General features: G+C 50.4%; 1 long non-coding RNA gene across 1 annotated transcript; it reads left to right on the forward strand.

The window, feature by feature from the left end:
* Nucleotides 1-254: 254 nt before the first annotated feature.
* LOC138920600 (uncharacterized) lies at nt 255-2060 on the forward strand. Its single transcript, XR_011432041.1, has 2 exons — nt 255-391; nt 1730-2060. It is a non-coding gene; the product is annotated as an uncharacterized lncRNA (long non-coding RNA).
* Nucleotides 2061-7013: the final 4953 nt, after the last annotated feature.

Genomic DNA, 7013 nt, shown 5'->3' on the forward strand with positions numbered 1-7013 from the left:
ACCTGGGTCCCACAGTCCCACAGTGACTGATGGGGACAGAATGCAGAGGCTGGGTTTGTGTCTCCTGGCTCTCCCAGACTCAGCCTGGGTTTCTGTCTGACCATCGGTTTCCTCTGCTGTATTTTGGGGCTAACATCTCCTTGTAGAGTCATTGTAACAATGATTAGCCACCTTAGAAGGCATGCCCGCTGTGCCAGGAGTCAAGGCTCGACATAAGGTAGCTGCTGCTTCTGAGCCTGTGCGTGCTTCTCCAGGCGCTCCCCTCATCCTGCTCGTGGCAGCGCTCTTGCTTCTTATCTCATGGTAAAGATGAGAGCTGGAAGCTGTGGAGGCCAGGGGAGCAGCCCTTCCTTCTGGAACAAGAGCCCAAGCACCCGGATTTCCTGCTCAGGTCAGTCAGGGTTAATTGCGCTTTTGCTAAATACACACTGACTTTTTAGTCCAAATTCAGGACAGACGAGGTTTCTTTACTGACATCTAAATTTACTTATGTGAAGATAATTACACAAAACAAACTTAGCTCACAATTAGTTATGATCTTTATTAAAAAAGAATAAAATTACAAGAAAAGATGCAATCGTCAACCACAAATGTGTATCTCAATTAAAGTGATCTTTTTGGCCACTCTTCTGGAGAGGCCCGCTTACTCAGGTTTCAAGAAAGCCGGTTCAATGATCTAATCTTTTCAAACAGTCTTGATGAGCCTCTTAGTAATTAATTTGAATTAGCAGAAGAAATGTAATCTCAGGGGTCATAAATAAACGCCTTTTCCAATCCCTAAAAGTGTTGATCATCAAAAATGACCTGTGGCCATTTGTGTGTCTTAGGAGAAGTGTCAATTCAAGTCCTTAGCCACCCCCCCACCCTTTTTTTTAAAGACTGGCCCTGAGCTAACATCTGTTGTCAATCTTTTTTCTTCTTCTTCTCCCCAAAGTCCCCCAGTACATAGTTGTATATTCTAGTTGTAGGTCCTTCTAGTTGTGCTGTGTGGGACGCCACCTCAGCATGGCCTGATGAGTGATGCTAGGTCCACGCCCAGGATCTGAACCAGCAAATCTCTGGGCCACCGAAGCAGAGTACACCAACTTAACCACTCAGCCACAGGGCTGGCCCCTTCAGCCCATTTTTAAGCAAGTTATTAGTTTTTTGCTCTTGAGTTATAGGAGTCCCTTATATATTTTGGAAATTAACCTCTTATCAGATATATGATTTGCAAATATTTTCGCCCATTCCATAGGTTGCCTTTTCACTCTCTTGATGGTTTCCTTTGCTGTGCAGAAACTTTGCAGTTTGATGTAGTCCCACCTGTTTGTTTTTGCTTTTGTCGCCTGTGCTTTTGGTGTCATATCCAGGCCATACTATATCATTGCTAAGACCAACGTCATGAAGGTTTTCTCCTGTGGTTTGTTGTAGGAGTTTTACAGTTTCAGGTCTTACATTTAAGTCTCTAATCCATTTTAAGTTGATTTTTGTGTGTGGTGTAAGATAAGGGTCTAGTTTCACTCTTTTGCATGTGAATATCCAGTTTTCTTAACACCGTTTGTTGAAGAGACTATCCTTTCCACAGTATGTATTCTTGGCACCCTTGTCATGTATGCATGAATTTATTTCTGGGCTCTCTACTCTGTTCCATTACTCTGTCTATCTGTCTTCATACCAGTGCATACTCTTTTAATTACTGTAGCTTTGTAATATATTTTGAAATCAAGAAGTATGATGCTTTCAACAGGTATATGAAAAGATGTTCAACATCACTAATCAAGAGGGATATGCAAATCAAAACCACGGTGAAGTATCACTTCACACCTGTTTTGATGGCTGTTACCAGAAAATCAGGATATGAGCACTCCTGTGTTCGTTGCAACACTATTCACAATAGCCAAGATACGGGAACAATCTAAATGTCCATTGACTGATAAACGGATAAAGAAAATGTGATATATACACACAATGGAATATTATTCAGCCTTAAAAAAGAAAGAAATCTGTATTATGCGACAACATGGATGAACCTGGAGGACATTAAGCTGTGTGAAATAAACCAGCCACAGAAGAACAAATGCTGCCTGATTCCATTCACATGAGGTCTCTAAAATAGTCAAACTCATAGGAGCAAAGAATGCAGTCGTGGTTGCCACTGGGGGCTGGGGGAGGGGACATGGGGAGATGCTGCTCAGTGGGTATAGTTTCTGTTGTGCAAGATGAGTAAGCTGGAGAGCTCTGCGTACAGCATAGTGCCCACGGTTAGCAGTACTGTGTTGGACACTTAAAAATCCAGGAGGCAAGAGCTCATGTTAAGTGCTTTTCCCACGATAAAATTTTTTTTTAAAAAGACCCATTGCCAGCAGTGGCACTTGGGCAGGAGGGTCACACTCGCTCTCGGCCTTTCCATTTGGTTCAGATACTGCCTCTGCCCCAGGAGAATCCTCCATCCCATGGTCACCGCTGAAGGACCTTTTCTCCCTCTCTGGGGCCAGCAGCTTCTCCTTGAACTCGAGGCTGGGGGCAGCATCCTGCCAACACAGCAGGAGGGGGCTTTTCACAAAGCCCCTTTGTCCCTCCAGATGGTTCCACTTAGACCGCGGTTTCACTGGCATCCGGGGTAATTGATAGATGCACTCGAGACCCGTGGTCCGAAAGTTCAGGCTCTGGAGAAGCCCACGTTGGCTGCTGTCCCTGTCCAGACGGCAGAGCTGCCCACAGCTTGCCATTTGTCCCCTCCATTCTCATGTTCAACAGCAAAATCCTGACACAAGTGGAAATACTCCTGAGGGGCCCTGTCGGGCTCTGGACCTTATTCTGGAAAACACCACCATGGAGGCAGAGGCCAGAACTGGAATATCTGACTGAGTGTCCATGGAAACCTCATGAACAACAGTTAGAATCTCCACAGCTTACAAAGGTCCCGCAGCCGCTGAGCATCATTTTCTTCTCTCATGCTCTGCATCATTCTTAGAAAGTTTGGGTCTTAACATAGCAAAAAAACCATATTAACACAATTTGTATAAATGTGTAAGAGTATACAATTTGTCCTCAGATGTGGTATTCAGATTCAATGGCAAATGTTTTCTGTACAAATTGTCCCCACCAATGTGCGACTGACATAGGCAGACATGTTTGGAAACATTCTTTTTTTTTTTTCTTTTTCAAAGATTGGCACCTGGGCTAACAACTGTTGCCAATCTTTTTTTTTTTTTCTGCTTTATCTCCCCAAATCCCCCCTGTACACAGTTGTATATCTTAGTTGCACATCCTTCTAATTGTGGGATGTGGGACGCCGCCTCAACGTGCCATGTCCGTGCCCAGGATCCGAACCCTGGGCCGCCACAGCGGAGCTTGTGAACTTAACCACTCGGCCACGGAGCCGGCCCCTTGGAAACATTCTTAGAACGTGTATTTTTCTCCTCAGAGTTAGTGCAAGAATTTTGAAATGCTCTACTAATAGTTTACTTATCCACGAGGCTATTGGGGCTCACAATAGAGCAATAAGGATGATTTGGCCACTGGTCTGATGCACAGGCATCCCCGTCTGAGCTCTTACTTTCATCCCATATTCTTATCAGAACACTCCCCATATTGGCCCAGGCAGTGGTGTCTGTGATGAGATGGACGTAGTGGACTGTGATAGCATGCCAGAGGGCCGGTCACTGTGGGGCTGGCGCCTGCCTGAACAACCTCTTGGCAGCCAGGCCAGGCCTGAGACTCGGGCTCCATCTTGCCTTGCCTGGCCACTCCCTTGGGGCCAGCTGTCTCCCTCCACTAGCTATCACAGGGAGCCCCTGAATATCAGGGGGATTATGTGGCTTCTGCTCCCACCACCCACTTGGCAGCCTTCTGCAGAGCATCACCTATGGTGGTCAGAATCAGTCCCCAGGACCAGACAGCCCAGGACTGACGACTGACTGGTGTGGGATCCACAGACCCCCAGTCCCTCGCCTCCAGGTGCTCAGCCTGCGGAGCAGCTCCTGCTCCAAGCTCCCTGTGGGGTCAGGCCAGACGTCTCCTGCAGCGCCTTGGGCCAGCTTCTTCCTGTCCTGCCCCCCAAACCCCCAGGTTTCTCCAGAGGGTCTCATTCACTCTCACTGGCACAGGAGCCCCCGCTGACCCAGGACAGAGCGCGTTCTGTAGGGACCGGAAGGATGCTGGTGGCAGGTGAGGAGGGGTGGGGAGAGGGGACGAGGCTCTGGTGATGAACTTGAGCTGAAACTGTCGTGATTTACTAGTTGGAAAATTGAAGGCAAATATGACCAAGTGTCACTGGTTAATTCTGGTGAGAACGTGGATGTTTGTTATATATTGTAATTTCTTTTTTTGTATTTAAAATGTTCTTTCGAAAATAAACTTTGAATAAAGGAGCAAATCGGCTGAGCAGTGCCTCTTAAGATCTGTAATCGCAGCCACCCCTGGCTCTGTCCATGCACTTCCTAAACGCTTCGCAGCTTAAGCAGCTCCGGGGAGCCCCCCACAGCTCCCGGGGCAGGGAGGGTCTTCTGCTTCAGAGACCAGGAAGTCAGGTGACCGGCCGAGGCCACACGGCTGGCCAGCCCAGGAGCAGGGCTTGGTTGCGGGCCGAGGGCTGCAGAGCTGGTGCCCTGTTTAGACACCGATTTGGGTGCCACATGGTCTCTCTGTTTGAAACAGTCTCTTAGAATAATTTTGTAAATGGACTCTGAGCGCTCACTCATGTTTCTGTGGTTGCGTATGTGAAATTAATTCATGTCCCGTGTCTTATTTGAAATGTCATGTGTAGATTTTCAAGTGTCTTTTAAAAACATTCTCTCTTAAAGCCTTACTATGGTTACACTTTATTTTCTTATCCATTTGCCTTTATTTGTGGCAGAAGTGATTTTTATATTTCAGTGATGATGACAAGGTCACTGTGCTGTTGCCCGCATCCAGTCACACTGGCTCTGCTGTCAGCCGGTCAGCCTAGGACCCCCGTCCCCATCCCTGTCCAACCAGGTGCCCGCCCCCCCCCGCCCCCCCCCCCCCGCCCCGCAGACGCCCTGCGGGGGCAGGCCTTGGAGGCGGGGCTTCCTTTCATGCACTAGTAGCTCAGTTGACCCCCAGGTCCCGCCCGAGGCAGGCGCTGCTGTCCCTTTTGGAGAGGAGGAAGTGCGGGCTGTGACACTGAACAGCAACACTGAGCCAGGACTGCACCGGGCTTGGGTGGGAGGCGAGGCCGGCACTTGGCTCAGCGGTGCCCAGAGCTGGGCAGCATGCCCGGCACCCTGGCGGGTTCAGCGTGTCTCCGCAGAGTGGATTCAAACCGATTTTTCATGAGCTTCTGAACTCAAGTAGCCCAGCCACCATCAGGACCGCCAGGGACTGGGCCAGCTGGGCGCTATAAGGGCTGAGGCGGTCTGTGTCAGGGCTTGGATCTTGGCCGGCCCTCCCCTCTCCCAGGTCCTGTGCTCCAGCTTCCCTGGTCAACCCCTGGGGTAGAGTCCACTGCCGGCTTCCTGTTTCTGGACCTGCCCTCAGCCTTGGTGTCCCCGTGTCCTTGGTGATCTCTGCTGGTCATGAAAGCCGTGCATGTGCCTGGGGGAGGCCCGCCTGCGGACCCCAGAGGAGACAGTGACCCCCTTCCTTCTTCATCCAAGGATAGTCACTTTCTGAATGTCACTCTATTCCCCTCTTTCTCTGCTTCGGTTCCCAAACGATACACAACTGAATATCTTGAGTTTTTCATTTAACATTTTAAATATTTCCTGTGACTTTCAAACTCTGTAAGTTAGAAGTCCTGAAAGCCTAAGGACGCAGACTCCACCGCCAGCCGAGGGATCTCGCTGCCAGGAGTGGAAGGGGCACTTATTCTCTGTTGCCGGAGAAAGAACTGTCACTTTGGCAGCAAAACAAACAAAATAACAGCAAAGAAACCACCTGAGTAGCCACAGCGTGAGCCCCAGCCCACCACTCAGGACTGAAGGGTGCCCGAGCATCTTCCAGGAGCTGGGTTTCGCCAAGGGTCCTCTCAGAGCCCAGGGCAGGGTCCCCGGCCCCCAAGGGAGACACAGCAAGCTTGGAGAGTTGCCGTCCTGCCCCAGAGGGCATGCTCCACACCTGGGAAAGCATCGTTTGGAGCTCTGATTCTAAATGAAGAAACAGCAGCAAAGACAGAACCGAAAGGGTGGAAAGGGAGCTCTCGTGTGCTGGGCCTCCCGTCCCACCCCCTGCACCGTGAGCCCGGATGCCTGTACAGCTTCCCTGCGCCAACCCGCTGGAGGTGGGCCCTGTCAGTGGGTAGAGCAGCCGCAGACTCAGGCTCCACCCTTGGCCTTGGTGGGTGAGGCCGGGGAGGGGACACAGCCAGACCAACCTTTACCTACTAGCCCCACTGTCCTACAGCTTCGAGAGGGAGCTGGACAGCCCACTGAGAAGCACATGAGTGATGAGCCGCAGAGATGAGGCAGGAAACAAGTTACATTGTACCACAGCTGAGGACAACTGGACCAAAAACCTGGCCGCTGGACACGAGCACAAACTCTTTCTTTGGGCTTATAAGTTACAAACAGACGGTCTGATGTGTACCCCATGGCCCACAGAAAGGAAGCACACCTGTTCTTTAGGAGAAACCGCATTATTTCCCTGGAGCTAAATCAGGAAAAATCCTTCCAGTGGATCTTTATGTAAATGACTTTGATGGGAGGAGGGCCCATCCCTGACTTGGGGCACCAGAGGCCAAGACCACTGCATTACAATGTAAATATGTGAAAACAGGTCTCCAGGAGCCAGGCTGATGGGGCCAGGGTGTCGCTGATCTCGGCTGATGCAGGGACGGGAGTTAGAGAAGGTGGGTGGTCCTCTCCCTGCCCCTCTCCCAGCTTTGTGGGGACCTGATGGCTTTGTAGTGGGAGAACCTGGAAGCCTGGAGTGCAGGTATCTTGGGTCACTCATGGCAGGGAGACCCAGTACCTGAGAAAGACGCTGTAGGTGGCAGAGCTGTGGCACTGTGGGGCATTAAGGCGGCCGCTGGGAAGGCCAGGGCTTCTGGAGGACCTGGGTCTCCCCCA

Source organism: Equus caballus, chromosome 1, assembly GCF_041296265.1.
Source record: "Equus caballus isolate H_3958 breed thoroughbred chromosome 1, TB-T2T, whole genome shotgun sequence".
Taxonomy (NCBI): Eukaryota; Metazoa; Chordata; class Mammalia; order Perissodactyla; family Equidae; genus Equus; species Equus caballus.